Raw genomic sequence first — 9770 nt, 5'->3', positions numbered from 1 at the left:
GTGCTGGCACAATAGATGGAACTAAAGAAATGCCACGTGCTTCGGTATGGGCCATTGGATTTCCAACGGCTAGTTTTTTGGACCGTTGGATTTCCAACGGTCAAAAAATTTTGAAAATCAAATCCAACGGCTAATGACGTGGCGCATTTTGGGACGTTCGATCCCAAGATCAACGATCCACGATTTTCTCCCAAAAATGAAAAAAAAAATGCAAAACGGTCATAATTATGACCGTTGGCCACGTGTCAACATCTAGGTTGTTGGATTTGATTCTTTTCAAATCCAACGGTTTAGATTAATTAACTTAATAAAAAATTATTAATAATTGTTTAAAAACACAGAAAAAAAAACTTTATTATTTTTTTCTATAAATACCTAACCACCATCTTCCACAAAATAGTACTTTCAGATAATGACATATGGCGTGACAAAATTGGTTAAAAATCATATCCGAAATTAAAACTTTTTTTTTATTTTATAAAAAAAATTAATAATATTTTAAGTGGGCTGGGTGCCAGCACATTTTGTAAGGGGTGAAGATCGTTTGTGCGAGCGCATTTTTTAGGAATGGAGATGCATTTGGCCAATTACTATTCATTGGGGTCTATCGCTATTCATTGAGTGGATTAAATAAGTTGGGTGCCAACGTATTTGCTCATAGGGATGGAGTTGAACTTGGATAATTACTATTCATTACAGTCAATTACTATTTATTTAGGTGGATTGAATTGACTCTTGACCAGGGGTTTTTAAAAGAGTTCTACCTGGTTTGCAATTCGAGTTTATTTAACCCTATTGAATACTATAATGTCAGCTAGGCCTAGAAGTTGCAGCAATAAAAAGCCCAAATCATGCCATCCGAGAAAAGGCTACAGAATGTCAGCTGGAGGTGCACGTGGCTGATTGTGGACTTCTTATTTTTGTGTTGCACACACTAACGGTTGCCAACCAAACTCATGAACATTTTTAACTTCTCTCTCGCTTAGTTCTTCTTCTTTTCAGGTCACACTGCAAACGCAGTCTGATTCACCTTCAACCTAGTGCTCCCTCCTCAAATTGTAAGCTCTATCTCTGTCTCTCTTTCTCTCCCCTGATTTAATTTTCTTCTTTTGTGTAATATTATTCTGGATATTTGTTTGGCTTTCATTTGGGTTTTGATCAGTGATCTAAAAAGCACCGTTCAGGCTCTAGGTAGTGCACCGCCATGATTATTCCTCAAGCGTTTAAAAAATTAAAAAGGTTGCCTAGGTGCCCACTTAGACTGCATAGATCACGACTCTCACATGAATAGAAAATAGATAACTTTTATTTTGTATTATATTTTATCAATAAATTGTAGTAGGCTTGTTGGATACCTGGATGAACACTCATTATATGATTGGTCGTAATTTTCAATATGCTTTAGTACTTTATAATTTATGTCATTTTATTTTATTACTTGTGTATCTCAATATAATTATGTATTTGCTTAAGTACAAGTAGACATTTATTTATATGTTATGATAATAAATTTAATTAACACTAAATAAAACCTAGGCCCCCACTAGACGCCTAGGCGCTAGCCGTGGTCTAGCACCTTTTAGCACTTAGGTTTTGATGCTTTGCTATTTTCCCCAACTAATTAAATTTGCCATATATGTTGATTTTAAAATAATTGTTGATATTTTTGGCTAATTTGCAATTTTGCATTGATTTGATTGGGTTTACTTGTTTGAAGTTGCAGTGTAGCCAATTTGATTGGATATCGAAGACAAGGGCAGAAGGAGAGGCATTCCTTCTTTAGCGTTATTCTTGCAGGTTGCACCACTGGTCATTTGGTAAGTTTCAAGCACTTGCATCTCTTTAATTTCCTGCTTTTGTTTTGAATATTTTTGGTACTCTGCAATACTTACTGCTACTGGGGGATGTATGTTTGAAATCCTTTTCACTTTCCGGGTATTTAATTTTAGAACTTGTAAGCATGCTTAAGGTCATAGAAGTGCCTGCTATTTGATTATTTAGTAAAATGTGTAACATATGCCATAAATGTTAGAATTGCCCCAGATGACTACATCTTTGAGTATAATACCTGAATCGACACATTTTGTTTCTTAGTTCACATAAGAAATATGTAACAATTTTGATTTCTAGTCCCTGAAGAGCAGTAGTGGTTAATTGGGGCTCAAGAAAAGGTATAGAGAGAGAGAATGGAGGAGTGTTCGACCGGGGCTCTAGTCCCAGCAGTGAAACCAGAACCAAAGGGGTCAAGCTCGGGGATTTGGCATATCCAAGCAGTGGTAACATGGGTCGTCCGGTGCATGAGAAAGGACTGGCAGAGGTCGACAGGGACTTGTTATGTCCAATTTGTATGCAGGTGGTAAAGGACGTCTTCCTTACAGCATGTGGTCATAGCTTCTGCTACATGTGCATCAAGACCCACCTCAGCAACAAGAGCGACTGCCCTTGCTGCGCCCAGTTCCTCAGCACCAACCAATTGTTCCCTAATTTTTTGCTGGACAAGGTCTCCTCAAATTCCCACTCCTTAAAGATGAAAAATGATATACTTGGAACTGCAGCTTACTGTTGTACGACATGTACTGTAAGAAGACCTCGGCTCGTCAAATTTCCAAAAGTGCATCCCCTGTAGAGCATTTTCGCCAGGCATTGCAACAGGTGAGTCTGGCTATATGAGTCAAGTAAAATAATATATGAATTGTCGTTTGCTGTCTGAATGTGGTGGTGTGATGTGATAGGGATGTGAAGTGTCAATCAAGGAGCTAGACACCCTGTTGGCACTCCTGGCAGAGAAGAAGAGGAAAATGGAACAAGAAGAGGCGGAGAGAAACATGCAAATACTGCTTGACTTCTTGAATTGCCTAAGGAAGCAAAAAGTTGGCGAGCTTAATGAGGTTTCTTCGTATTGGTGTTAGTTGAAATATATTTGATTGAATTGAATTAAAAGGTATCTGTTACTAAGTCAATTCGATATTGCAGGTGCAAACCCATCTCCAATTTATCAAAGAGGACATAGGTGCAGTAGAGAGACGTAGAATGGAGTTATACCGTGCTAGGGACTCTGTCAAGCTGCGGATGCTTGGAGCGGATGATTCTATTTATGGGGCAAGAAAGCAATGGCTTTCCTCTACAAATAACAATACCGGTGCACTTAGTGGACGAGGAGGGATGTCGTCTTGGAATCTTCTGAAAAAGGATGCATCAGACTCCCAGTATATGACTCAAACTGGTCTTGCCATAGCCAGAAAAAAGCAGGTCCATGCACAGGTCAGTGACTGTCCTGTAATGATTGTAGACTAATTTTGCACTTTGTGTGCTTCTATTTTATAATGAATATACTACCCCTGGGATCTTTGCTATTATTTAAAGGCAACCCTCTCAATCATCCAAAACCTATTTCTTCATTTGCTCCTCAACAAAAGCCACTTCAATTATACCCTACAAATGCATTAATATACCTCTTTGTCAACTTGGCAGGAAATCGATACTTAATACTGGGTTTTGGTTATGGGGTTTCTCGACTTTAGTTGAGTTTACATTTATTTTTAGGGAATTATTATTAGCACTCCAAAATAGTTGCGCTGCACTCCTCCTTACCTTTTTTATTCCATTAGGAAGGAGTGAAGAATGAATTTTTTTAGTGTCAGCTCCCATATTGGTCAATTTACTTGAATTTAAGGTAAGCTAGACCCTCCTCATTTTTACGGCTGTCTTGGTTTGTTCTCATTCCATCCCTGGATGTAGTTTGGTGAACTCCAAGAGTGTTACCTGCAAAAGCGGCATCAGATGGTGAACCAACCATATTCCCAGCAAGAACAGGGCAAAGGTGTAATACAAAGAGAAGGTTATACTGCAGGTCTTGCTGATTTTCAAACAGTACTCACTACGTTAACATGTTACAGGTATGATCACAGATATTGGATCCCTTACATAAATTTACTTTTTGTTTGGGTTAACAGTCAGATATACGATTTTATTAACTATAATCACCATTCTTTTTTGTTGGCTATGAAACAGTCGAATGAGGGTCATTGCTGAACTTAGGCATGGGGATCTATTTCACTCCGCCAATATAGTATCCAGGTGATAGTTACGTTGCATATACTGTCTAAATTTCAGAATTAAATCTCTCGATTCCTTATGGATGAACTATGTTCTGGAGAAGTTGTAACTGGTAATGTTAACCTCATATGTTCATTTTCATTGCAGCATTGAATTTGACTGTGATTATGAGTTATTTGCTATTGCCGGAGTATCACGGTGCATAAAAGTTTTTGACTTCTCTTCGGTATGATTTCGATTTTAAGATTGTTTTTACCATTACTTCTAGCAACATTATTTTTCTACCTACAGTCGGTATTGTCAACTTCTAAAAGCAAGGGTGTCGAGATATTTTTGGTTGCTTGAGTGCATCGTCTAGTCAAAATGTCAAATACTAGAAGAAAGGGTGTTCAGATATTTTCAACAAAGACAATTTGCTGTATCTTTTGTATTGTTTGAATGCCTTCCTCTAACATATCCATATAGTTTTGATTCAATACAAAAGTTGATTTTACTTGGTATATTTGAACAAATAGAATTAACCATTGAACAATTAGCCAATTTAAAGAAAATTACTTGAATCATAAACATTCATGTATGGTATTTAAAAAATCTCTCATAATTTATGTTTTATTTATTTTTTTCTTTTCTGGATCTGGAGTATGAAGAATATTTGTTGATGGTATGACACAAAAACAACAACAACCAAACCTTATCCCACTAAGTGGGGTCAGCAGTATGAATCCTAGAACGTTATTGTGCTCGGTTTTGCACCAAGTCTTCTGTTAGTTACAAGTACTTCATATCATTTTTTATAGTCTCTTTAAAAGTGTTCATAGGTCTTCATCTACCCCTTTTGCCATGGGTCTCCGTCTCATAGTTGCATCTTCTAACCGGAGCATCTATAAGTCTTCGGGTTTACATATCCAAACCATCTAACCAATTTTCTCTCATCTTATCTTCAATTGCGGTCACTCTTATTTTACCTCAAATATCCTCATTCTGAATCATATCCTATCTTTTGTGCCCAGACAGCCAACAAGGCATTCTCATCTCCGCTACACTCATTTTTTGCACGTATTGCTTTTTGACCGTCCAACATTTCGTGCCATAAAGCATCATTGGACTTATTGCCGTTCTATCACTTGAGCTTCAATGGCATACGACTATCGCACAACACACTGGATCCACTCTTCCACTTCATCCATCCAGCTCGTATTCTATGGTTGAGATCTCCATCTAATTCTCCATTATTTTGCAAGATAGATCGAAGACAACTAAAATGTCCACACTTTGGTGAGGGGGTTGGTTTCTTAAACACACTCAAATTATGAAGCCAGCCAATCAGTTGACATCTCATTGACTACTGTATATGGCTTTTTGGAAATTTTGATATTGATTGTTAATGATATTTCTTTAACAGGTTTTGAATGATCCAGCTGACGTGCACTGTCCTGTTGTGGAGATGCCTACACGTTCAAAGCTTAGTTGCTTGAGCTGGAACAAGTTTACTAAAAACCATATAGCCAGTACTGATTATGAGGGAATAGTAACAGTTTGGGATGCAAATACTCGGTAGGTATGTGATGTTACTTGTTCTGATCGATGTGTCATGCGTGATTTGAACTTTTATACTTGTTACATCACCTTCAGTTTTTTTGCTCATGCTTAAACTTTTTCGACAGAGTTTCATGGAATATGAAGAGCATGAAAAACGTGCTTGGAGTGTTGATTTTTCATGCACAGAGCCCACGAGGCTTGTATCTGGTAGTGATGATTGTAAGGTACTCTCAAAATCTTTATAATGTTGAACCAAGTATTTTATTATGCTTACGTGACCAGAAATGAAGTACCAGTCTCTTTTTGGAAAAGCAATGAAATATTATTACCGTATGCACCATTTTTTACATATAAAATCATTAGTAAGAAATTTCTGAGAACACCCCAAGGGGGCATATTGCTATTGTGTATGCTAATATATATTGTTGCGACTTTCGGGTTTAGGCAAATGCTATATTTGCTATGCTTGTCTTAAGGTTGGCTTGGCTGGTTTAGGCTAACAAAATAGTTGATGTGTGCTTGTATCTGATTTATGCACTATATATAGGACATCATCAATGTTGATGTGTCCTTGTGCCCTTTGACGATGCATATTGGTTGTGGAACTGTTTCCTATGTTTTAACTTTTAGAAATACCAGTAAATATGTCTTTTTTAACAATGCCAAACAATATTAGATCCTCCCTTTATATACCTTGAGGTTGTGCTCACAGCTTACCATCTGACTTTCGGGATTTAAGTGAGCAATTTTGAGTGACACGTACTTTTGCTTTCTCCTTTTTTGATGCTCAAGGAAGGGATCATTATAAACTAACCACATCCTCTATACCCTGTAAATCAGGTAAAACTTTGGTGCACAAGGCAGGAAGCTAGCGTTATTGATATTGACATGAAAGCCAACATATGTTCCGTCAAGTATAATCCGGGATCTGGCAACTGCATTGCGGTATGCACCTTTCATTGCCTGTATTGGAGAAACTTTAAGGCACACTTTTGATCATGTTTAGTACTTAAATGATTTGAGGGCAACCTTGTACTTTTCTTGCTTAATTTGCGGTAATGTACGGTGCCTGAGAAATGCACTGGACTAACATGCCTTCAGCTGGCATGTGCATACGCTAATATGTGCATGCACACATCTATTAAGTTTTGCTTTGACATCCTGTGGTGGGTGGGGTATGTGGTGCATATAAGAGTCATATACATGATTTGTCCTGTAAGCTGAAACCTTCTTCTTCTGCTTCCTTTTCCAGGTTGGTTCAGCAGACCATCATATCCACTGTTATGATTTAAGAAATCCGAGCGAACCACTCCACGTGTTCACTGGGCATGGGAAAGCTGTTTCTTATGTAAAGTTCTTGTCAAACTATGAGCTTGCCTCTGCATCCACTGATAGCACGTTGCGGTTATGGAATGTGAGGGATAATATTCCAGTAAGTGATTATTCCATGAAGCAAAGTCAGTTTAGTACACTTCAATAGTTAACAAGTTATTATATGCTCTAATCTACGCGGTTTATAAAACCAATTGAGAAAATAGAACAGAATTGACTTATTCACATCATGTTATGAAACTTACTTATCGATTAACTAAGTTGTGCTCTTCATCTGTGTTTTGTTTGAAGGTTCGTACTTTCAAAGGTCACACAAATGAGAAGAACTTTGTAGGTTTTACAGTAAACAGCGAATACATTGCATGTGGCAGCGAAACAAATGCAGTGTTCGTGTATCATAAGGTTAGTGGCATTCAAACTTAACCCATTCCTGCTTTTTGTTACCTAGTGAATAAGTAAAATTTCGGGGTATAATTTTTCAGGAAATCTCTAAACCGCTGACTTGGCATAAATTTGGGTCGCCTGATTTGGATGACGCTGATGATGATGCGGGGTCATACTTCATCAGTGCTGTATGTTGGAAGAGTGATAGCCCTACCATGCTAACTGCTAACAGTCAAGGAACCATTAAAGTGTTGGTTCTTGCGGCATAGACAACTAAATGGAAAACTAAAAGCAGGTTGCGCGAGAGAGTTGTTTCTACGGTTCGATATTCGGTTGTTGAAGTGTAAATGCTAGGATTGAGATACAATGCCAGTGAATGTTTCATTATTTGTTATACAAAGAAAAGATACTAAATGTGCCAAAGAAAGTGAATATATATAGAGCAAAAATAGCTTTGGTTTGCGAGTAGACTTGTGTTTTATGCACCAAGTCTTCGTTTCTTGAGTTCTCTAAGCCAATGGCTTATTGCATATATCACAAAATTGATATAAACCAAGTAGATATTGGACAGGAATAGTAATAATATGTTAACATAAGATTATAAGCGCTGAAAATCGTATATTAACGGTGAAACTCAGGTCAGTAGGTTTTTCCGAGGAATGTGCAGAAGCTTGTAGTGGACCGTCTGCTATCGGTGCAGCCAATCGGGACCATCTGCTATCGGTGCAGCCAATCGGCATCAGAGAATGCAAAGAAGGTGGTTAACGGTCCCGGAGTGATGGTTAGGCCAAGGCCAAGAGAACCCTTGTGAATACCATCATTGACAATGATTCAGAATATAAATCATGAGGATTGAAAATAGTTTCTTCCATAACAAATACAAACTTTTCTTTCTTCCATAACAAATACAAACTTCTCTAAAAAGTTTCCCTTTTTCTCTCTTTAAAACTCTCTGTGAAACACAATTCCAGTAACTTTTGCCACCAACCTTAGCTTTTGGCTTGGATACCGGAGGCATCCACCCTTCCTTCCTTTCTTCTTTCCTCTCTCCTCTATTTTCTCCCGAGATTTTCCTTAGTTTCTCTCTCCTTTGCCCTCTCCCTCTTTTCCTCCCATCTCATCTCCTTTGTTCCTTTCCACCTCCCAGCTTCCTTCCTCTTCTTCCTTCACCGTTTCCAGTTTTCTCCCTTTCTTTTTTATTCTCGGTTCTCCGCTGAGAATAATCTTAGTTTTCCTTGAGTCGAGTCTCAACTATCCCGGACTTCATGCCCCTTATCTAGTGTTTTTTGCCTACTTTTACTGCTTTCTGTCTTTTATTTTTCCTTCCTCTCTTCTCCTTAGTTGTGATACTTCATCCCTATCCCACCATGTGCTTGGATTGGCGGGCTCCGATCAAAAATTGGATACCAGATCCACTTCCCTCCCTCACTTCCCCTCCCCCAACTAGCATATGTTACTTTGTTTCTATATATTTGCAGAGGTTCGTGAAGAGGACTTGGATCTGGGTCTATTTTCTCAATTCGGAGTTTGGCTTCCTCTGAGGATGTGACGGTGGTTGCAATGTGGTATTTGCTGCTGGATAGTAAGGTTTTTTATTGTTTGTTTTTTGTAGCCTTCGGGCCTAAGCTGGTGTGGGCCTCCTGTTGTTTCTTGGTTTGCCGCTCTCATTTTGTTTGTGCCTTTTACTTTCTCTGTAGTTGTCTACCCGGTTCTTTTTGGGCCTTGTACTAGTTTTTTATTGTAATAAAAATAATGTTTGTGATAAAAAAAAATAACAAATACAAACTGCTAGTCTAGGGACCGCTTGACAACTATTTCGTTTTTAGATTTTTTTTTTTTTTTTTTTTTTTTTTTAATATTGAAAATTCGTTTGGTAACTACTTTGAATTTTTAGTTTTTTATTTTGGTAAAAAAGATGAAAACTAAATACTAAAAGTCAAATTTTAAAAACTTAATAAAGTAGTTTTTACTCTTTGGTTTTCAAATTTCAAAAATAATAAAAACTGAACGCGCCGACATGATTATCAAAAGACTTCTTAGCATTTATTATTAGATTGGATTCAATAATTCACTGTTTCAATACATTTAAAGGTCATTTAATAACCATTTTGTATTCAAATTTTTTAGGGATTCAATAACTCACTGTCAGTAATGCTATATAGAGTAAGTGGGATATTATATGGCCACTAAAGACTATTATTGAAGGCATTCGTTGATTGCCCCATCATTTTTCAATATTTTTTGGAGTTATGTTTTTAGAGAAATTTTTTCTGTTAACACAATGCAGAGAGAACTTATTTCATGTTGTGTTTACTGCTTCTAATCCTTCCATTTATTTGCTATCACACACTCGTTCTTAATTCTCACACTTCTCTTAATTTTTTGTCGTTAAATCAAATGAATTGAAGAAGATGAATGACAAAAAATTAACAAGATGTGGAAGGTAAAAATAGATGTGT

General features: G+C 37.3%; 1 pseudogene across 1 annotated transcript; it reads left to right on the top strand.

Annotated features, from left to right (window-relative positions):
* Nucleotides 1-2046: 2046 nt before the first annotated feature.
* LOC137711329 (E3 ubiquitin-protein ligase COP1-like) lies at nt 2047-7772 on the top strand (annotated as a pseudogene). The gene is made up of 13 exons (XR_015963691.1): nt 2047-2500; nt 2584-2652; nt 2733-2888; nt 2974-3261; nt 3739-3896; nt 4012-4077; nt 4204-4282; nt 5459-5614; nt 5721-5819; nt 6436-6540; nt 6848-7027; nt 7219-7329; nt 7410-7772. The product of XR_015963691.1 is annotated as an E3 ubiquitin-protein ligase COP1-like (transcript).
* The last annotated feature ends 1998 nt before the right edge of the window (nt 7773-9770 follow it).

The sequence above is a fragment of the Pyrus communis genome, chromosome 6 (genome assembly GCF_041283825.1).
Source record: "Pyrus communis isolate YQ-2024b chromosome 6, ASM4128382v1, whole genome shotgun sequence".
Classification (NCBI taxonomy): Eukaryota; Viridiplantae; Streptophyta; class Magnoliopsida; order Rosales; family Rosaceae; genus Pyrus; species Pyrus communis.
The sequence above is the reverse complement of the archived record's forward strand: the minus strand, read 5'-3'. Positions and strand labels throughout refer to the sequence as shown.